Genomic DNA, 24,337 nt, shown 5'->3' with positions numbered 1-24,337 from the left:
GCACCCCGCCTTGGGCAGTATAGCCCCCCCGACAGCACCCCTAAACCATATGCCGCTGCCAGGAATATGGTCCCCGACAGTGCACCAAACCCGATCCCCCCACCACAAACAGTGCAGCAGCTAATAGAGCCCCTAACTCGCCCCCCACTGACCACAGTGCAGCCCCCGAACAGTGCCCACAACCCACCCTACCACCCTGCCTGCCACCGGCTGGGTATTGCCTCCAAACTGCCCCTTGCCACAGGGAGTGTATCCCTCAATAGTGAACCCAACCTGCCCTCTATCATGGGCAGTCTGGCTCCTGATAGCGCCCGAAACCACACCCTCCAAGCACCTACCTGCACCCCCGACTCCTCCACCTGACTACGAGCAGTGTACCACTGGATACTGCCTCTAACCTATCCCATGGGCATTGCAGCCCCACACAGCGCCCTCAAAAAGCCCCCCACCATGGGCAGTGCAACCCCAGATAGCATCCCCACCCTGCTGTCAGCAGTGAAGCTCGACCAGTCAGCACCCCCACCAGTCCTCCCACCCCCATGCCACCGGCAGTGTAACCACAATAGCGGCCCCAACCCGGCCCCTGTCACCGGCAGTGCAGCACCCTATAGCGCCCCCAGCCAGCCCTACTGCTGCCAGCAATAGAGCCCAAGATAGTGCCCCTAACCTGCCCCCCAACCCTCCCACTGCTGAGGGCAGTGCAGCCCCGGATAGCATACCTAAAAGTAGTGACGCCTAGAATAACACTCTACAACACCCAAAGTAGTGATGTCTGGAATAACACCCCAACCAGTCCCTGCTGTGGGCAGCCCCAGATAGCTCACCTACCCCATTGCCTTTCCAAGCTCTGGCCAGCTGCAGTGTCTGTCTCTGCCACCAGCTGCAGCCAGGTAAGCCGGTGAGGCGAGCCAGCGAGGCCAGCCACAGTCGCACAGGCTCTAGCCTCCAGCCTGTGGTAGGTGCTTCCTCCTTCTTCCCTTCCTGTAGCCAGGCACGGATCAGCTCTCACTGCCAGCTGCCTATCTCCATTGCTGCCACACAGCATGCAAAGACAAGCCCTGGCACCACAGGCGCCAGGCTGTAGCCTCCAACCTCCAGAGTGTGGCAGTAGACTCTGCTTCTGCTTTCTCTGAACTGTGCCAGTCCAGAGAAGGTACCAGCTAACACAAGACAGCCTGCAATGGCGTGACTCCCCGTTAGCATACCTTATATACTTAGGTTGTGCAGGCCAGGTTCCTGGACTTCATGTTCTGATTGGGTGAGAGAAAACTGCTATGCCTACTCTGATTGGACATTATTTTCATGTTCTGATTGGATGAGAGCAAGTCTTAGGATAACCAATCAGAAAGTGACAATAAAGTCCAATCAGAGTAGGCTTAGCATTTTCCTCTCCTCCAATCAGAACATGTAGTTTGTAGTCCCAGCTGTGGAGAGCCAAATTCACATTCCCATGCATTGGCTAACTAGAATCTTAAAGGACCTAATGGAGCTGAAAACCATGGCACGAGAACTACATGACAAATGTGCAAGCCTTAGTAGCTGATTCGATCAACTGGAAGAAAGGGCATCAGTGATGGAAGACCAAATGAATGAAGTGAGAAGACCAGTTTAGAGAAAAAAGAATAAAAAGAGATGAACAAAGCCTCCAAGAGATATGGGACTATGCGAAAAGACCAAAGCTACGTCTGATTGGTGTACCTGAAAATGATGGGGAGAATGGAACCAAGTTGGAAAACACTCCGCAGGATATTATCCAGGAGAACTTCCCCAATCTAGAAAGGGAGGCCAACATTCAAATTCAGGAAACACAGAGAACACCACAAAGATACTCCTCGAGAAGAGCAACTCCAAGACACATAATTGTCAGATTCACCAAAGTTGAAATGAAGGAAAAAATGATAAAGGCAGTCAGAGAGAAAGGTCTGGTTACCCACAAAGGGAAACTCATCAGACTAACAGCTGATCTCTTGGCAGAAACTCTGCAAGCCAGAAGAGAGTGGAGGCCAATATTCAACATTCTTAAAGAAAAGAATTTTCAACCGAGAATTTCATATCCAGCCAAAGTAAGCTTCGTAACTGAAGGAGAAATAAAATCCTTTACAGACAAGTAAATGCTGAGAGATTTTGTCATCAACAGGCCTGCCCTAAAAGAGCTCCTGAAGGAAGCACTAAACATGGAAAGGAACAACTGTTACCAGCCACTGCAAAAACATGTCAAATTGTAAAGACCATTGAGGCTCAGAAGAAACTGCATAAACTAAAGAGCAAAATAACCAGCTAACATCATAATGACAGGATAAAATTCACACATAACAATATTAACTTTAAATTTAAATGGGCTAAATTATCCAATTAAAAGACACAGACTGGCAAATTGGATAGAGACAAGACACAACAGTATGCAGGAAACCCATCTCATGTGCAGAGACACACATAGACTCAAAATAAAGGGATGGAGGAAGATCTATCAAGCAAACGGAAAGCAAAAAAAGGCAGGGGTAGCAATCCTACTCTCTGATAAAACAGACGTTAAAGCAACAAAGATCAAAAGACAGAAAGAAGGCCATTACATAATGGTAAAGGGATCACTTCAACAAGAAGAGCTAACTATCCTAAATATATATGCACCCAATACAAGAGCAACCAGATTCATAAAGCAAGTCCTTAGAGACCTACAAAGAGACTTAGACTCCCACACAATAATAATGGGGGACTTTAACACCCCACTGTCAACATTAGACAGATCAATGAGACAGAAACTTAACAAGGATATCCAGGAATTGAACTCAGCTCTGCACCAAGCAGACCTAAGAGACATTTACAGAACTCTCCACCACAAGTCAACAGAATATACATGCTTTTCAGCACCACACCATACCTATTCCAAAATTGACCAATAGTTGGAAGTAAAGCACTGCTCAGCAAATGGAAAAGAACAGAAATTATAACAAACTGTCTCTCAGACCACAGTGCAATCAAACTAGAACTCAGGATTAAGAAGCTCACTCAAAACTGCTCAATTACATGGAAACTGAACAACTTGCTCCTGAATGACTACTGGGTACATAAGGAAATGAAGGCAGAAATAAAGATGTTCTTTGAAACCAACGAGAACAAAGACACAACATACCAGAATCTCTGGGACACATTCAAAGCAGTGTGTAGAGGGAAATCTATCACACTAAATGCCCACAAAAGAAAGCAGGAGAAGGATCTAAAATTGACACCCTAACATCACAATTAAAAGAACTAGAGAAGCAAGAGCAAACACATTCAAAATCTAGCAGAGGGCAAGAAATAACCAAATAGAGCAGAACTGAAGGAAATAAAGACACAAAAAACCCTTCAAAAATCAATGAATTCAGGAGCTGGTTTTTTGAAAAGATCAACAAAATAGATAGACTGCTGACAAGACTAATAAAGAAGAAAAGAGAGAAGAATCAAATACATGCAATAAAAAATGATAAAGGGGATATCACCTTTACAATATAAACTACTATAAACACCTCTATGGAAATAAACCAGAAAATTTGGAAGAAGTGAATAAATTCCTCGACACATAAATTCTCCCAAGACTAAACAAGGAAGAGTTTGAGTCTCTGAATAGGCCAATAACAGGCTCTGAAATTGAGGCAATAATTAAGAGCTTACCAACCAAAAGAAGTCCAGGACCAGTCGGATTCACAGCCAAATTCTACCAGAGGTACGAGGAGGAACTGGTACCATTCCTTATGAAACTATTCCAATCGATAGGAAAAGAGGGAATCCTCCCTAATTCATTTTATGAGGCCAGCATCATCCTGATACCAAAGCCTGGCAGAGACACAACAAAATAAAGAGAATTTTAGACCAATATCCCTGAAGAACATCGATGCAAAAATCCTCAATAAAATACTGGAAATTGAATCTAGCAGCACATCAAAAAGCTTATCCACCACAGTCAAGTGGGCTTCATCCCTGGGCTGCAAGGCTGGTTCAACATACCCAAATCAATAAATGTAATCCAGCATGTAAACAGAACCAATGACAAAAACCACATGATTATCCCAATAGATGCAGAAAAGGCCTTTGACAAAATTCAACAGCACTTCATGCTAAAAACTCCCAATAAATTAGGTTTTGATGGGACGTATCTCAAAATAATAAGAGCTATCTATGACAAAACCACAGCCAATATCATACTGAATGGGCAAAAACTGGAAACATTCCCTTTGAAAACTGGCACAAGACATGGATGCCCTCTCTCACCACTCCTATTCAAAATAGTGTTGGCAGTTCTGGCCAGGGCAATAAGGCAGGAGAAAGAAATAAAGCGTATTCAATTAGGAAAGAGGAAGTCAAATTGTCCTTGTTTGCAGATGACATGATTGTATATCTAGAAAACCCCATCGTCTCAGCCCAAAATCTCCTTAAGTTGATAAGCAACTTCAGCAAAGTCTCAAGATACAAAATCAACATGCAAAAATCACAGGCATTCTTATACACCAATCACAGACAAACAGAGAGCCAAATCATGAGTGAACTCCCATTCACAATTGCTTCAAAGAGAATGAAATACCTACGAATCCAACTTACAAGGGATGTGAAGGACCTCTTCAAAGAGAACTAGAAAGCACTGCTTAATGAAATAAAAGAGGATACAAACAAATGGAAGAACATTCCATACTCATGGATAGGAAGAATCAATATCGTGAAATGGCCATACTGCTCAAGGTAATTTATTGATTCAATGCCATCCCCATCAAGATACTAATGGCTTCACAGAATTGGAAAAAACTACTTTAAAGTTCATATGGAACCAAAAAACATCCTGCATCACCAAGTCAATCCTAAGCCAAAAGAACAAAGCTGGAGGCATCATGCTACCTGACTTGAAACTATACTACAAGGCTACAGTAACCAAAACTGCATGGTACTGGTACCAAAACAGAGATATAGACCAGTGGAACAGAACAGAGCCCTCAGAAATAGTGCTACATATCTACAACTATCTGATCTTTGACAAACATGACAAAAACAAGCAATGGGGAAAGGATTCCCTATTTAATGAACGGTGCTCTGAAAACTGGCTAGCCAGATGTAGAAAGCTGAAACTGGATCCCTTCCTTACACCTTATACAAAAATTAATTCAAGATGGATTAAAGACTTACATGTTAGACCTAAAACCATAAAAAACCCTAGGAGAAAACCTAGGCAATACCATTCAGGACATAGGCATCGGCAAGGACTTAATTTCTAAAACACCAAAAGCAAGGGCAACAAAAGCCAAAATTGACAGATGGGATCTAATTAAGCTAAAGAGCTTCTGCCCAGGAAAAGAAACCATCATCAGAGTGAACAGGCAACCTACAGAATGGGAGAAAATTTTTGCAACCTACTCATCTGACAGAGGGCTAATATCCAGAATCTACAATGAACCCAAGAAAATTTACAAGAAGAAAACAAACAACCCCATCAAAAAGTGGGTGAAGGATATGAACAGACACTTCTCAAAGGAAGACATTTCTGCAGCCAAAAGACACATGAAAAAATGCTCATCATCACTGACCATCAGAGAAATGTGAATCAAAACCACAATGAGATAATATCTCACACCACTTAGAATGGCGATTAATTAAACGTCAGGAAACAACAGGTGCTGGAGAGGATGTGGAGAAATAGGAACACTTTTACACTGTTGGTGGGACTGTAAACTAGTTCAACCATTGCAGAAGTCAGTGTGGCGATTCCTCAGGGATCTAGAACTAGAAATACCATTTGACCCAGCCATCCCATTACTGGGTATATACCCTACTCAAAAGATTATAAATTATGCTGCTATAAAGACACATGCACATGTATGTTTATTGTGGCACTATTCACAATAGCAAAGATTTGGAACCTAGCCAAATGTCCAACAGTGATAGACTGGATTAAGCAAATGTGGCACATATACATCATGGAATACTATGTAGCCATAAATTCTGATGAGTTCATGTCCTTTGTAGGGACATGGATGAGGCTGGAAACCATCATTCTCAGCAAACTATCACAAGGAAACAAAAAACCACATGTTCTCACTCATAGGTGGGAAGTGAACAATGAGAACTGAGAACACTTGGACTTGGGGTGGGGGGGACATCACACACTGGGGTCTGTCATAGGGTAGGGTAGAGGGGGGAGGGATAGCTTTGGGAGATATACCTAATGTTAAAGACGAGTTAATGGGTGCGGCACACCAACATGGCACATGTATACATATGTAACAAACCTGCACGTTCTGCACATGTACCCTAAAACTTAAAGTATAATAAAAAAATACAAAAACACCATAAAACAATAAAGGAAAATTGATTCAATGAATACAATTATGCTTTAGAGCTAACTTTGGTATAAAATATTTATATATTATATCTGGGGATTCTGATGTCATTAGACAAATATATAAAATTGAATGAAATTTAATCATGTATATAAAAAAAGAAAACCTGAAGTTATCTGAAACATGAAGTATCCCTGTAGAGTTTGCTTTGACTGTTTCAATGAAAGATTTATGTTAAGATTTTGAATAACTAAGAACAATACTTTTAAGTATGAGACTACTGAGCCTTTCTAAGAAGCTAAGTTGTCTTTGGGTCTCAGATAATTATTTACAATCAGACATAGGGATGAAAATATTTCTGTGGAGCTGATTGGAAGAGGAAATATCCATTGATTCATCTGCATAAAATTATGTTTAGAAATGGCAACTTGGGTGGATCCTTCTCCTTAAGGAAAATAACAAATCCTAATATTTAGGTGAAGTATTTATAAAGATAAGTACAAACAATATTCTCTATAATCACAGGAAATTGTTATCAAAAATTAATTTTTAAACTGAAAGAATCCCTAAAGCATCTAATAAAGTCAGAATTAAGATAGATTAAAACAATATCCTAAGTCCCCTTGGAGGCAAATTTAAGATTTCTTATGGGAAGAGTTTCTGAAGAGAAAATGTAAAGGTTGAGATTTAAGTTTACCACCTAAGCTTCTCATTAAAGACTCATGATCAGAGCACACACAGTTTATTGCGGATTGATCATTTAGTCGAGAATATTTCCAATGCTTGATAAAAAGTGAAGTATGGTTATTCAAAGAATGTTTCATTTGATTTATGTGAATGAGCAAAAACTCTATTGCACTTCATTTTTTTTCACAGCTCTCTAATATTTGTCCCTATATACCTTTGCCATTTTAATGTGTACTGGATGAAAATAAGAACACTGTATTGTATGATTCTTCTCCAGTTCCGCACAGATTCAAACATGGAGGACTTTCATCTGGTAGCATTAATTACCTCGTCCCGGAACAAGTACTGAACAAGGCAGAAGGATTTATTTTTTCTACAACTGTATCAATCTTTGTGTCTTGTACATCTGGAGTAAAACAGTATCTTTCTTCCCTGATATGTACTGTTCTCTTTAACATCTACTATGCTTTTGCATTTCATTGTTCTGTACTTCTATTAGATGTTAAAAATCAAATTCAGTTTACAGAAAAAAGGAAAATTTTTGGTTTGTTAGTTTGATATTTCCTCCCATTCCGTAGGTTGTTTGGTTACTCTGCTTATAGTTTCTCTTGCTGTGCCGAAGGTCTTTACTTTAATTAGGCCCCATTTGTCAATTTTTGTTTTGTTACAATTGCTTTTGGCATTTTTGTTATGAAATTTTGCTCAGTTCCATGTCCAGAATGGTATCTCCTAAGTTATCTTCCAAGGTTTCTATAGTTTCAGGTTTTACATTTAAGTCTTTAATCCATCTTGAGTTAATTTTTGTATATGGTGTAAGGAAGGGGTCCAGTTTCAATTTTCTGCATATGGCTACCCAGTTATCCCAGCACCATGTATTGAATCAGAAAAGTCGGCAAAGGATATGAACAGACAGTTTTCAAAAGAAGACATACATGTGGCCAACAGGATATGAAAAAACACACAAGGTAAGTAATCATTGGAGAAATGCCAATCAAAACCATAATGAGATACCAGCTCACACCAGTCAGAATGGCTATTATTACAAAGTCAAAAAATAACAAATGCTACCAAGGTTTCAGAGAAAAGAAAATGCTTATAACTGCTGGTAGAACTGAAAATTAGCCCAGCCATGGTGGAAAGCAGTTTGGCAATTTGTGAAGAACTTAAAACAGAATTGCTATTTGATATTATTTAGCTGTGTTCCCAGCCAAATCTCATCTCGAATTGTAACTCCTATAATTCCCATGTGTTCTGGGAGGAATCCATGGGAGGTCATTGAATTATGGTAGTGGGAATTCCATGCACTGTTCTCTTGATAGTGAATGAGTCTCATGAGATCTGATGATTTTAAAAATGAGAGTTTCCCTGCACGAGCACTCTCTTTTTGACTGCCACCATCCATGTAAGAGGTGTTTTGCTCCTCCTTGACTTCTACCATGATTGTGAGGCCTCCCCAGCCATGTGGAACTATAAGTCCATTAAACCTCTTTTCCTTCCCAGTCTCAGAAACGTCTTTATCAGCACTGTTAAAACGGACTAATACAGTAAAGTGGTACCAGTAGAGTGAGGCACTGCTGAAAAGATATGCAAAAATGTGGAATCAACTTTGGAGCTGAGTAACTGGCAGAGGTTGGAAGAATTTGCAGAGCTCAGAAGACAGGAAAATGTGGGAAAGTTTCAAATTCTGAGACTTGTTGAATGGCTTTGACCAAAATGCTGATAAGGATACAGACAATGAAATCCATGCTGAGGCAGTCTCCGATGGAGATGAGGAACTTGCTGGGAACTGGAGCAAAGGTGACTCTTGTCACCTTTGACAACATGGTGGTTGAGGAGAGGCCTTGGCAAGCCGTGATGTATGCATGTAGTGAGGGGCCTGAAAACGGAACTCAGAGCAGACACTGGGTTTTAGGGCCTGAAACTACAGAAAGTCCACTGCGTACAAGGCTTGCTTCCACCAAAATCTAGCAGTGTGGCCTCAAGCAAACCATTTCACTTATCTTGGCCTCAGTTTCCATATCTGCAAAATGGGATTTATAATCCCACCCCAGCCCACAGAATTCAGAGTCACATGAGAAGGCTAAAAGAGCTTACCTACCAAGGGAGTCTTTTAATGACAAGGTGGGGAAACTGAGGCCTCGAGAGGGCTAGGGCTCTGCTAGCTGTCACCCAGAGTCAGTGATGGACCTGCAATGAGAAACCGGGACTCCTGCCCCTAGTTCCCTCGGCTTTCCTCAGGCTGGGGAGTGAGTGCGGTGAGATGGAAAGGGCACGCCCTCCTGCTGTTTCTCTCTGGACAGGGGCAGGATGCTGGGTGAAGGGTGAAAGGAAGAAGCTGGAGAAAGGAGAAAAGCTCCAGCTCACACTAAGTCTGAGATTCTGTAAAATGCGGACTCTGCGGCCCCTCCCATACCCGCCCTATTCCTCTCTGAAGTCCTGGTTGTGAAAGGCCAAGTCCCAAAGTCTGCTGCTCCGCCTCTCTGTGTGCAGACCCAAGGTGCCCTCACAGGCTGCAGTGGGTTCCCAGCCCCCAGGGCTGTGCCCACTGGTCCTGACGAAGCTCGCGGCTGCTGAGGTCAGTCCAGCGCCTAGGGCACGGGGCCAGGGCAGGCGGAGCAGGGCTACCCGAGGCGCACAGAGGCTGCTGGTGTCAACGTGACGCCTTCTGGGGCGCTTGGCATCCCTAGGAGTGGAAGGCGCTGATGAAGTCAAAGCTGCCTCCTTCTTCAGGAAGACTTTGCTCCCACAACTGGAGAACAGAAAGCGGAGCAGCGCCAGGAGGTTCGGCGGGCACTGCTGAGGGCTTCTATGCAGGGACAGTGCAGCAGGCAGCCGGGGACGAAGACTGCAAGGCAGCCTCCAAGGGCCATGGGAAGTTCAGAACAGGAGTCATCCACTGCTCTGCGCATTGTCCATCCCTGGATCAGTACAGGGGCATTTGGACGCTGTGGGGAAGTCGTGGTCTGGGGATATTGGGTCCAGCCTCCGGGTAGAAGCAGGTGATAAACGCACTCCGGCCAGCCCGGAGCGCCAGCCAGACTGCGGTGCCCACGATGCCCAGGGTGAGCGCCACGAGGGGCAGGAAATTGGTTAGGGTGAGAGCTCACTGGTAGGGGGCCCAGGAAGTCAAAGATCTGCTGCTCCAGCGCTGCCACCAGCTGCAGGCAGCAGAAGGCGACAGGTGTGTGGCGCCCACGCACTCGCCCATCTCTCCGCAGACTTCTTTATCCAACCTTCAATAATTATTCTTTTTATTATATTCAATGATTGTTCTGCTTATTATAGGGAGCAGCTGTCAGTGCAATAACACACTTAACAAATGGTACACCTGTCCTCAAGGTTAACAAAAACTTGAAGATCAGCCCAACCCTGAAAATCAGTTTGCAAACCTTCACTATGTCTGAGGCCATTCCTAAAAATTTTTAGGGACAAATTTTGTTTGTGGTAAACAACATAAGGTGGGGTGTGTGCTGAGCCCAAAGCTGACCAATTGCTCACAATCACTCATAACTACCCATTGAATTGACATGATTAAACTTCAGACAGTCTTGTCTCCTCTCCTCAGGCCCCTGGACCTTGGCTCACCACCTAAGACTGAACAAGCACTAAAGGACAGACCAGCCCCCTAACAGCTCACTCCAAAAATGAGCAGGACTCCCAGAGAAACGATTTTTATTGGAGCATCCTGGTTTTGCCACCTGCTCACACCACTGCCTGTCCTTCTCTCCAAGGAGGCTTCTGCCAGCCCCGCTTATCCTTCCCTAGAAAAGGAAAGCCTATTCCTGTTTGATCTTGAGACACTTGTAGATTGAGTTTGGAATATTCTCCCTATTGCAATAGTCTTTTAGAAGAAGTTTTATTTTTCCCTACCTATAGTTGATTTTTAATTAATACCAGTGATCTTGAATAAAAGCCTGCACACCTCAGATGTGTGTGTGTGTATCTTAGTATTTCCATGAATGTAATAACAATAAAATCAAACAAAAACAAATGGATAAGAAATATGTTGACTAGTATCTCAAATATGAAAATGGCATTGCCAGCAGTGATATGATTTTTTTGCAAATGGTAAGCTTTTTGAAGTATAATCTTATTTTAACCTAAAATCTTACTATCGAAAAATGCAGTGTACATTAAAATGTTCTGAAATGCTTTTATTCATATATTAAATGGTTGTACTCGCTCAAATATCTACAAATTTGTTTTTCACTTATGTAATTGTCTTATAGAATGTTCGAAAGTCATGCAGAATGTGAGACAATTATTGAATACGATTGCTTTATCATTGCAAGACATGAAACATCCCTGTTTCCTGTCAAATAATTGTACAATAGCAATAAATGTAAATATGTGTTTTGTAAAAAAGATATATTTTTGAGTTACAAAACAAGGATTTTAAAACTTGAATTGTTACAGTGAATATGTCTTAATATAGGCTACAGTCACTTTAGATAAAAAATTACCTCACGTCTATTCTTTTCAGTATCACTTAAAGGTGTATATTTAGTGGCAAAGAGTTTTTTTTTGACTACAGGTAGATACTTTGCCCTATGGCTATTTATGTTATGAAACTGTATTTAAGCGAATGTACATATATAAAAGCTGCCACTCTGGCTGTAAACAATTAAAAGTTATCAAGATTAAAAAATAAACAAATAAAAATATTTCTGTTTTTCTATGAAATGTCTTAATGCCAGTCCAAATTTAGAGGTTTAAAATGCTTGAAATTAATAAAACCAGGTGTTTCAAATATTTAACTTTGAAAGGCCTTTGTCCTAGTTTTGTTACTGTAGCAGGCAGACTGCATTTTTTCTCTCTCATACACCTTCAAAAGGTGGACAGAAAAATTTGATAAAACTTCTAGGGCATTATCTGATGAAACACATTAAACACTAAAGGAGAAATACAACTTCATTGTTTATAAAAGACGTGTAACAAGGAAACCTGCATACATATATCTATCAGTTTTGTATTTTCAAGAAAAATTTGCCTTAAAATGAGCTTCAATGGAATACGTGTTGTCCCACAAAGGCAAGGAAAGTAGACAGAGGATCTGGAAGTCTACATGTGTGACGTAATTTCATTGAATACATTTCACAAATAAGGCAGAAATGTATCAGTGTGACCCAAAATATTCTCCAAATTTTCTCACAGCAATGTGGCCACATCTATTTTCTTTTACTATGACTAGTCATCATTCCATGCATTTGAACACTGCCTCACCCATTTGCAGTCTCCTATCTCTGCGAATAATTATGGCTAACATTCTCAGCAGTCCAAACATCTTGCAAGTGACAGCTTGAAAAGGCCTACCAGAATGACGTTCACTCTGCCACCTGACTAGATTGTCGTCCATCTAGACATTGCAGTATTTAGAAGAGCGCTTTTGGTATTATGAATTTGATCCAACACGTGTTCAATTAGATGAAATCTTAAATATTGCACTACGAGTGAATTGGGAAAATGTTAATTTGCTTCTGTAGTTTTAAGTGTACTCTCAGAGGTAGATGAAGACATATTCTATCACTGTAGTCAAGAAATAAAGTAAATAGAAGAAAAAAGATGTTATTTTAGTTTGGTTATGTTTATATTTTGAGTTTTCTTTTCCAGATATAGGAGAACGTACTAAATACACTGACAAAAATGTGGTAGCCCTGGGCTAAATATCATACTTTATTTTTAGTTTATTAATTCCAGGGTAGAGTAGAAAAATACGCTCTCTTATATAATATAAAATGATATGGGGGAAAGAAGTAAAAAATTAACTTAGAGCCATCATTAATTAATTTCTTTTATAAATGAAACACTAAATGGTTTCTATTTGTTTTCACAAATAGAGAATATATTTCGAATCAATGCATTATTTCTTGGAAAGTGGAGTAAAAATGTTAAATGTATTATTCATATTGCATTATTACTATGCACTACAGGCCACGTACATTTGTCTTTTCTTCATATTAGTCATTATTTAATGGTAAGCGTCCTTTCGAGGGCTATTTTATATAAGTAGTAAAGTATCTGGAATTTCTGAAATAATAAAAGTGACCTAAATCATTGTGTTTGGTAAATTCACAATATCCAAATGGCAGGAGGGGAGTGCTAGAGGTAGGGAGGGGAATGCTCATGTTCTCATTATTCCCAAATGGATTCTTCCAAGTCTTCTCACTGGACACATGGATGCACCTCAGTAATACCCGATGTCTTAGATAGCCACAACTGTCTGCACTTTTTAATGAGATATATTTCAATATTATTATTCCTTGTCACCTGAATATCAGATATTTTCTCATGTAATCTTTTACTTCTGAGGAGCTGAATTCTTGATCCATAAACTGAATCCATAGCTAGATGTCTGTGGATATTTTTAAATTATGTGAAAACTTTGTATATGCATTTTTCAGGGGAAAGTATCGGAACATCCTCCTGGTGATTGTAACAAAAACAATCACTCGTGTTGGTGTTTAAGTCTTAATTAATTTGGAAAAATTTGCACACATCTTAAGGTCAGATACTATTTTGTACCCTATATATAAAAACTCCTTTTTTTTATTTGAGATTGAGTCTCACTCTGTTGCCCAGGTTGGAGTGCAATGGCCTGATCTCAGATCACTGCAAACTCCACCTCCATGACATTAATGATCACTAATCACAGATCACCATAACAAATATAATAATAAGGAAATATTTAACAAATTGTGAGGATTACCAAAATGTGAAACCAAGACACAAAGTGAACACAGGCTGTTTCTTAAGTGGCACCATTAGACTTGTTCCACCAGGGTTGACACAAACATGTCATTTGTAAATAAAAAAAAGGTCCTATCTGTGAAGCACGATAAAGAGAAGTGCAATAAAATAAGATATGTTTGTATTAATTTGGTTAACTTTATTCCAACTTAATGTAAATTAGTTTTAAAACAGTTTGTATAACTCTAAAATGAACCTGGCAAATTTAGAGCAATAATAAAATGACTTAAACTAGAAAAGTCTTTTTTATAAAGGATAAATAACAAATGTCTTATTGGAATTATTAAAGTTGTTTCAACTTCAGCTCTGAGTTTCTTAGAAACTAAAGTAAAAAAGCATGACCAGTTTCTGAAGTCAAGATAAAATCATGCAATCTTTAACTTAGAAAATTATCTTCTGTGTCGTGTCCTAAGCCTAAAACATATGTAAGGACCTGCCCTGACACTCTGTAAGTAGATCCACTCCAATACTCACTGCAGAAATGTTTCATGGCAATAACAGCAAGTCAGAAGCCTTTTCAGCATGGTAAGGAGGGAGAGAGACTATACTATATTAAAAAAATAAGATGGGGAGGAAAAATATCACCTTAGATAAGTGAGAAGTTTCAAAAGAGGCAGGTATAAGGAGAGCAGTTGCAATTATAAGGAGCAAAATATGGAATGATGAAAAAAGATACTTTAAAGAAAGTTTTCCTCAGTACTTTGCAATGCACTTGCCACCTTCTGAAGAAAGCTGGCTCCTCCTGGAACCTTACGGCATTTGGACCCAGGCTTTGGAATGGGTTGACCTTCATCAACCTACCTTAAACTCAAATTTGTGTGCATAGGATAAGAATAATTGGGTTAAATAAAATTCACTTTTAATCTAAAATGTCGTGTCTTAGTTTGACCAACTTTCCTTACCACTGGCCACTTGATCCGTGTCTTGTTTGACCAGGGTTGTCAAACAAGGTTTATTGTTTCCTCCTTTGAAGGAAAGAGTCAATGTTTCTCCCATTCCAATGCATCCACTTGAGGAATTTTTAATACAATGGGCAATGAATGGGCAATAGAAGAAGTTACAGGACTGCTAATCAAATGCTAAGTAATAAACCCTGGAAATTCTAAACTTGTTAGCATGAAGACCTTGCTTATTTTGTAACTATTATGTATTATCATATGTATACTTAACTCTTTGAATGTGTTAGTAGGTGTTCAAAGTATACCTTAATTTAGGTGAAGCCAAGATGGCCGAAATAGGAACAGCTCCAGTCTACAGCTCCCAGCGTGAGCGAAACAGAAGACAGGCGATTTCTGCATTTCCATTTGAGGTACCGGGTTCATCTCACTAGGGAGTGCCAAACAGTGGGTGCAGGACAGTCGGTGCAGCGCACTGTTCAGGAGCCAAAGCAGGGTGAGGCATTGCCTCACTCGGGAAGTGCAAGGGGTCAGGGAGTCCCCTTTCCTAGTCAAAGAAAGGGGTAACAGACAGCACCTGGAAAATCGGGTCACTCCCACCCTAATACTGCGCTTTCCCAATGGGCTTCCAAAATGGCACACCAGGAGATTGTGTCCTGCACCTGGCTTGGAGGGTCCTATGCCCAGAGAGTCTCACTGATTGCTAGCACAGCAGTCTGAGATCAAACTGCAAGGCGGCAGCGAGGCTGGGGGAGGGGCGCCCACCATTGCCAAGGCTTGCTTAGGTAAACAAAGCAGCCAGGAAGCTCGAACTGGGTGGAGCCCACCACAGCTCAAAGAGGCCTGCCTGCCTCTGTAGGCTCCACCTCTGGGGGCAGGGCACAGACAAAAAGTCAGCAGAAACCTCTGCAGACTTAAACGTCCCTGTCTGACAGCTTTGAAGAGAGTAGTGGTTCTCCCAGCACGCAGCTGGAGATCTGAGAACGGGCAAACTGCCTCATTAAGTGGGTCCCTGACCCCCGAGCAGCCTAACTGGGAGGCACCCCCCAGTAGGGACAGAATGACACCTCACTCGGCCAGGTACTCATCTGAGAAAAAACTTCCAGAGGAACAATCAGACAGCTGAATTTGCAGTCTCACGAAAATCCACTGTTCTGCAGCCACCGCTGCTGACACCCAGCCAAACAGGGTCTGGAGTGGACCTCTAGCAAACTCCAACAGACCTGCAGCTGAGGGTCCTGTCTGGTAGAAGGAAAACTAACAAACAGAAAGGACATCCACACCAAAACCCATCTGTACACCACCATCATCAAAGACCAAAAGTAGATAAAACCACAAAGATGGGAATAAAACAGCAGAAAAACTGGAAACTCTAAAAAGCAGAGCATCTCTCCTCCTCCAAAGGAACACAGTTCCTCACCAGTAATGGAACAAAGCTGGACAGAGAATGACTTTGACGAGTTGAGAGAAGAAGGCTTCAGACGATCAAGCTACTCCGAGCTACGAGAGGAAACTCAAAACAATGGCAAAGAAGTTAAAAACTTTGAAAATAAATTAGGCGAATGGATAACTAGAATAACCAATGCAGAGAAGGGCTTAAAGGAGCTGATGGAGCTGAAAGCCAAGTTTCGAGAACTACGTGACGATTGCAGAAGCCTCAGGAGGTGATGCGATCAACTGGAAGAAAGGGCATCAGTGATGGAAGATGAAATGAATGAAATGAAGTGAGAAGGGAAGTTTAGAGAAAAAAGAATAAAAAGAAATGAACAAAGCCTCCAAGAAATATGGGAATATGTGAAAAGACCAAAGCTACGTCTGATTGGTGTACCTGAAAGTGAGTGGGAGAATGGAACCAAGTTGGAAAACACTCTGCAAGATATTATCCAGGAGAACTTCCCCAATCTAGCAAGGCAGGCCAACATTTAGATTCAGGAAATACAAAGAATGCCACAAAGATACTCCTCGAGAAGAGCAACTCCAAGACACATAACTGTCAGATTCACCAAAGTTGAAATGAAGGAAAAAATGTTAAGGGCGGCCAGAGAGAAAGGTTGGGTTACCCATAAAGGGAAGCCCATCAGACTAACAGCTGATCTATTGGCAGAAACTCTACAAGCCAGAAGAGAGTGGGGGCCGATATTCAACATTCTTAAAGAAAAGAATTTTCAACCCAGAATTTCATATCCAGCCAAATTAAGCTTCATAAGTGAAGGAGAAATAAAATCCTTTACAGACAAGCAAATGCTGAGAGATTTTGTCACCACCAGGCCTGCCCCAAAAGAGCTCCTGAAGGAAGCACTAAACATGGAAAGGAACAATTGGTACCAGCCACTGCAAAAACATGCCAAATTGTAAAGACCATCGAGGCTAGGAAGTACTACATCAACTAAAGTGCAAAATAACCAACTAACATCATAATGACAGGATCAAATTCACACATAACAATATTAACTTTAAATGTAAATGGGCTAAATGATCCAATTAAAAGACACAGACTGGCAAATTGGATAAGGAGTCAAGACCCATCAGTGTGCTGTATTCAGGAAACCCATCTCACATGCAGAGACACGCATAGACTCAAAATAAAGGGATGGAGGAAGATCTATCAAAAAAATGGAAAACAAAAAAAGGCAGGGGTTGCAATCCTAGTCTCTGATAAAATAGACTTTAAACCAAGAAAGATCAAAAGAGACAAAGAAGGCCATTACATAATGGTAAAGGGATCAATTCAACAAGAAGAGCTAACTATCCTAAATATATATGCACCCAACACAGGAGCACCCAGATTCATAAAGCAAGTCCTGAGTGACCTACAAAGGGACTTAAACTCCCACACAATAATAATGGGAAATTTTAACACCCCACTGTCAACATTAGACAGATCAATGAGACAGAAAGTTAACAAGGATATCCAGGAATTGAACTCCGCTCTGCGCAAAGTGAACCTAATAGACATCTACAGAACTCTCTACCCCAAGTCAACGGAATATACATTTTTTTCAGCACCACACAACTCCTATTCTAAAACTGACCACATAGTTGGAAGTAAACCTCTCCTCAGCAAATGTAAAAGAACAGAAATCATAACAAATTGTCTCTCAGACCACAGTGCAATCAAACTAGAACTCAGGATTAAGAAACTCACTCAAAACCACTCAAATACATGGAAACTGAACAACGTGCTCCTGAATGACTACTGGGTACATAATGAAATAAAGGCAGAAATAAAGATGTTCTTTGAAACCAATAAGAACAAAGACACAACATACCAGAATCTTTGGGATACATTCAAAGCAGTGTATAGAGGGGAATTTATAGCACTAAATGCCCACAAGACAAAGCAGGAAAGATCCAAAATTGACACCCTAACATCACAATTAAAAGAACTAGAAAAGCAAGAGCAAACACATTCAAAAGCTAGCAGAAGACTAGAAATAACTAAAATCAGAGCAGAACTGAAGGAAATAGAGACACAAAAAACCCCTCAAAAATTAATGAATCCAGGAGCTGGTTTTTTGAAAAGATCAACAAAATTGATAGAACACTAGCAAGACTAATAAAAAACAAAAGAGAGAAGAATCAAATAGATGCAATAAAAAACGAAAATGGAGGCACAAAACCCATGCCCGATCTTCAGGGCACCAGGTTCCCCACGCCATATCCCTATCGAAGGCTCCCAGTGCCCCATTACAGAGAGCACTTATGAAAATACTCCGGAACAGGGTGGAGCCAAGATGGCCGAATAGGAACAGCTCCGGTCTCCAGCTCCCAGCCCCAGTGACACAGAAGACGGGTGATTTCTGCATTTCTGCTTGAGGTACCGGTTTCATCTCACTAGGGAGTGCCTAACAGTGGGTTCAGGACAGTCGGTGAAGCACACTGTGCGCGAGCCGAAGCAGGGCGAGGCATTGCCTCACTCGGGAAGCGCAAGGGGTCAGGGAGTTCCCTTTCCTAGTCAAAGAAAGGGGAAACAGACGGCACCTGGAATATCGGGTCAGTCCCATCCTAATACTGCGCTTTTCCAACGGGCCTGGAAAACGGCACACTAGGAGACTGTGTCCCGCACCTGGCTCGGAGGGTACTATGCCCACAGAGTCTCACTGATTGCTAGCACAGCAGTCTGAGATCACGCTGCAAGGTGGCAACGAGGCTGGGGGAGGGGCGCCCGCCATTGCCCAGGCTTGCTTAGGTAAACAAAGCAGCCAGGAAGCTCGAACTGGGTGGAGCCCACCACAGCTCAAGGAGGCCTGCCTGCCTCTGTAGGCTCCACCTCTGGGAGCAGGGCACAGACAACCAAAAACTCAGAGAGAACCTCCACAGCCTTAAATGTCCCTGTCTGACTGACAGCTTTGAAGAGAGTAGTGGTTCTCCCAGCATGCAGCTGGAGATCTGAGAACGGACAGACTGCCTCCTAAAGTGGGTCCCTCACCCCTGAGCAGCCTAACTGGGAGGCAGCCCCCCAGTAGGGACAGACTGACACCTCATTCAACCGGGTACTCCTCTGAGACAAAACTTTCAGAGGAACTATCAGACAGCTGAATTTGTGGTCTCACGAAAATCCGCTGTTCTGCAGCCACCGGTGCTGACACCCAGCCAAACAGGGTCTGGAGTGGACCTCTAGTAAACTCCAACAGACCTGCAGCTGAGGGTCTTGTCTGGTAGAAGGAAAATTAACAAACAGAAAGGACATCCACACCAAAAACCCATCTGTACATCACCATCATCGAAGACAAAAAGTAGACAAAACCACAAAGATGGGGAAAAAACAGACCAAAAAAACTGGAAACTCTAAAAAACAGAGCACCTCTCCTCCTCCAAAGGAACGCAGTTCCTCACCAGCAACGGAACAAAGCTGGATGGAGGATGACTTTGATGAGTTGAGAGAAGAAGGCTTCAGACGATCAAACTACTCTGAGCTACGAGAGGAAATTCAAAACAATAGCAAAGAAGTTAAAAACTTTGAAAAAAAATTAGAAGAATGGATAACTAGAATAACCAATGGAGAGAAGGGCTTAAAGGAGATGATGGAGCTGAAAGCCAAGTTTCGAGAACTACGCGAAGAATGCAGAAGCCTCAGTAGCAGATGCGATCAACTGGAAGAAAGGGTATCGCTGATAGAAGATGAAATGAATGAAATGAAGAGAGAAGGGAAGTTTAGAGAAAAAAGAATAAAAAGAAATGAACAAAGCCTCCAAGAAATTTGGGACTATGTGAAAAGACCAAACCTACGTCTGATTGGTGTACCTGAAAATGATGGGGAGAATGGAACCAAGTTGGAAAACACTCTGCAAGATATTATCCAGGAGAACATCCCCAATATAGCAAGGCAGGCCAGCATTCAGATTCAGGAAATACAGAGAACGCCACAAAGATACTCCTCGAGAAGGGCAACTCCAAGACACATAATTGTCAGATTCACCAAAGTTGAAATGAAGGAAAAAATGTTAAGGGCAGCCAGAGAGAAAGGTCGGGTTACCCACAAAGGGAAGCCCATCAGACTAACAGCTGATCTCTCAGCAGAAACTCTACAAGCCAGAAGAGAGTGGGGGCCGATATTCAACATTCTTAAAGAAAAGAATTTTCAACCCAGAATTTCCTATCCCGCCAAACTAAGCTTCATAAGTGAAGGAGAAATAAAATACTTTACAGACAAGCAAACGCTGAGTGATTTTGTCACCACCAGACCTGCCCTAAAAGAGCTCCTGAAGGAAGCACTAAACATGGAAAGGAACAACCGGTACCAGCCCCTGCAAAAACATGCCAAATTGTAAAGACCATCGAGGCTAGGAAGAAACTATAGCAACTAATGAGCAAAATAACCAACTAACATCATAATGACAGGATCAGATTCACATTTAACAATATTCACGTTAAATGTAAATGGGCTAAATGCTCCAATCAAAAGACACAGACTGGCAAACTGGATAAGGAGTCAGGACCCATCAGTGTGCTGTATTCAGGAAACCCATCTCACGTGCAGAGACACACATAGACTCAAAATAAAGGGATGGAGGAAGATCTATCAAGCAACTGGAAAACAAAAAAAGGCAGGGGTTGCAATCCTAGTCTCTGATAAAATAGACTTTAAACCAACAAAGATCAAAAGAGACAAAGAAGGCCATTACATAATGGTAAAGGGATCAATTCAACAAGAAGAGCTAACTATCCTAAATATATATGCACCCAACACAGGAGCACCCAGATTCATAAAGCAAGTCCTCAGTGACCTACAAAGGGACTTAAACTCCCACACAATAATAATGGGAGATTTTAACACCCCACTGTCAGCATTAGACAGATCAACGAGACAGAAAGTTAACAAGGATATCCAGGAATTGAACTCAGCTCTACATAAAGTGGACCTAATAGACATCTACAGAACTCTCCACCCCAGATCAACAGAATATACATTTTTTTCAGCACCACACCACACCTGTTCCAAAATTGACCACATAGTTGGAAGTAAAGCTCTTCTCAGCAAATGTAAAGGAACAGAGATTATAACAAACTGTCTCTCAGACCACAGTGCAATCAAACTAGAACTCAGGATTAAGAAACTCAGTCAAAACCGCTCAACTACATGGAAACTGAACAACCTGATCCTGAATGACTATTGGGTACATAATGAAATGAAGGCAGAAATAAAGATGTTCTTTGAAACCAACGAGAACAAAGACACAACATACCAGAATCTCTGGGACACGTTCAAAGCAGTGTGTAGAGGGAAATTTATAGCACTAAATGCCCACAACAGAAAGCAGGAAAGATAAAAAATTGACACCCTAACATCACAATTAAAAGAACTAGAAATGCAAGAGCAAACACATTCAAAAGCTAGCAGAAGGCTAGAAATAACTAAAATCAGAGCAGAACTGAAGGAAATAGATACACAAAAAACCCTTCAAAAATTAATGAATCCAGGAGCTGGTTTTTTGAAAAGATCAACAAAACTGATGGACCACTAGCAAGACTAAAAAAGAAGAAAAGAGAGAAGAATCAAATAGATGCAATAAAAAACGAAAAAGGGGATATCACCACCGATCCCACAGAAATACAATCTACCATCAGAGAATACTACAAACACCTCTATGCAAATAAACTAGAAAATCTAGAAGAAATGGATAAATTCCTCGACAAATACACCCTCCCAAGACTAAACCAGGAAGAAGTTGAATCTCTGAATAGACCAATAACAGGTTCTGAAATTGTGGCAATAATCAATAGCTTACCAACCAAAAAGAGTCCAGGACCTGATGGATTCACAGCTGAATTCTAACAGAGGTACGAGGAGGAACTGGTACCATTCCTTCTGAAACTATTCCAATCGATAGAAAAAGAGGGAATCCTCCCTAACACATTTTACGAAGCCAGCATCATCCTGATACCAAAACCTGGCAGAGTCATAACCAAAAAAGAGAATTTTAGACCAATATCCTTGATGAACATTGATGCAAAAATCCTCAATAAAATACTGGCAAACCGAATCCAACAGCACATCAAAAAGCTTATACAACATGATCAAGTGGGCTTCATCCCTGGGATGCAAGGCTGGTTCAACATACGCAAATCAATAAATGTAATCCAGCATACAAACAGAATCAAAGACAAAAACCACGTGATTATCTCAATAGATGCAGAAAAGGCCTTTGACAAAATTCAACAACCCTTCATGCTAAAAACTCTCAATAAATTAGGTATTGATGGGATGTATCTCAAAATAATAAGAGCTATCTACAACAAACCCACAGCCAATATCATACTGAATGGGCAAAAACTGGAAGCATTCCCTCTGAAAACTGGCACAAGACAGGGATGCCCTCTCTCACTGCTCCTATTCAACATAGTGCTGGAAGTTCTGGCCAGAGCAATCAGGCAGGAGAAGGAAATAAAGGGTATTCAATTAGGAAAAGAGGAAGTCAAATTGTCCCTGCTTGCAGATGACATGATTGTATATCTAGAAAACCCCATTGTCTCAGCCCAAAATCTCGTTAAGCTGATTAGCAACTTCAGCAAAGTCTCAGGATACAAAATTAATGTACAAAAATCACAAGCATTCTTGTACACCAATAACAGACAAACAGAGAGACAAATCATGAGTGAACTCCCATTCACAATTGCTTCAAAGAGAATAAAATACCTAGGAATCCAACCTACAAGGGATGTGAAGGACCTCTTCAAGGAGAACTACAAACCACTGCTCAATGAAATAAAAGAGGATACAAACAAATGGAAGAACATTCCATGCTCATGGGTTGGAAGAATCAATATCATGAAAATGGCCATACTGCCCAAGGTAATTTATAGATTCAATGCCATCCCCATCAAGCTACCAATGACTTTCTCCACAGAATTCGAAAAAACTACTTTAAAGTTCATATGGAACCAAAAAAGAGCCCGCATCGCCAAGTCAATCCTAAGCCAAAAGAACAAAGCTGGAGGCATCACGCTACCTGACTTTAAACTATACTACAAGGCTACAGTAACCAAAACAGCATGGTACTGGTACCACAACAGAGACATAGATCAATGGAACAGAACAGAGCCCTCAGAAATGATGCTGCATAGCTACAACTATCTGATCTTTGACAAACCTGACAAAAACAAGAAATGGGGAAAGGATTCCCTATTTAATAAATGGTGCTGGGAAAACTGGCTAGCCATATGTAGAAAGCTGCAACTGGATCCCTTCCTTACACCTTATACAAAAATTAATTCAAGATGGATTAAAGACTTATATGTTAGACCTAAAACCATTAAAATCCTACAAGAAAACCTAGGCAATACCATTCAGGACATAGGCGTGGGCAAGGACTTCATGTCTAAAACACCAAAAGCAATGGCAACAAAAGCCAAAATCGACAAATGGGATCTCATTAAACTAAAGAGCTTCTGCACAGCAAAAGAAACTATCATCAGAGTGAACAGGCAACCTACACAATGGGAGAAAATTTTTGCAACCTACTCATCTGACAAAGGGCTAATATCCAGAATCTACAATGAACTCAAACAAATTTACAAGAAAAAAACAAACAACCCCATCAAAAATTGGGCAGAAGACATGAACAGACACTTCTCAAAAGAAGACATTTATACAGCCAAAAAACACATGAAGAAATGCTCCTCATCACTGGCCATCAGAGAAATGCAAATCAAAACCACAGTGACATACCATCTCACACCAGTTAGAATGGCCATCATTAAAAAATCAGAAAACAACAGGTGCTGGAGAGGATGTGGAGAAATAGGAACACTTTTACACTGTTGGTGGGACTGTAAACTAGTTCAACCTTTGTGGAAGTCAGTGTGGCGATTCCTCAGGGATCTAGAACTAGAAATACCATTTGACCCAGCCATCCCATTACTGGGTATATACCCAAAGGACTATAAATCATGCTGCTATAAAGACACATGCACTCGTATGTTTATTGTGGCACTATTCACAATAGCAAAGAGTTGGAACCAGCCCAAATGTCCAACAACGATAGACTGGATTAAGAAAATGTGGCACATATACACCATGGAATACTATGCAGCCATAAAAAATGATGAGTTCGTGTCCTTTGTAGGGACATGGATGAAACTGGAAAACATCATTCTCAGTAAACTATCGCAAGGACAAAAAACCAAACACCGCATGTTCTCACTCATAGGTGGGAATTGAACAATGAGAACTCATGGACACAGGAAGGGGAACATCACGCTCCG

Source organism: Symphalangus syndactylus, chromosome 5 (assembly GCF_028878055.3).
Source record: "Symphalangus syndactylus isolate Jambi chromosome 5, NHGRI_mSymSyn1-v2.1_pri, whole genome shotgun sequence".
NCBI classification, from domain to species: domain Eukaryota; kingdom Metazoa; phylum Chordata; class Mammalia; order Primates; family Hylobatidae; genus Symphalangus; species Symphalangus syndactylus.
This window is presented reverse-complemented; position numbering follows the sequence as displayed.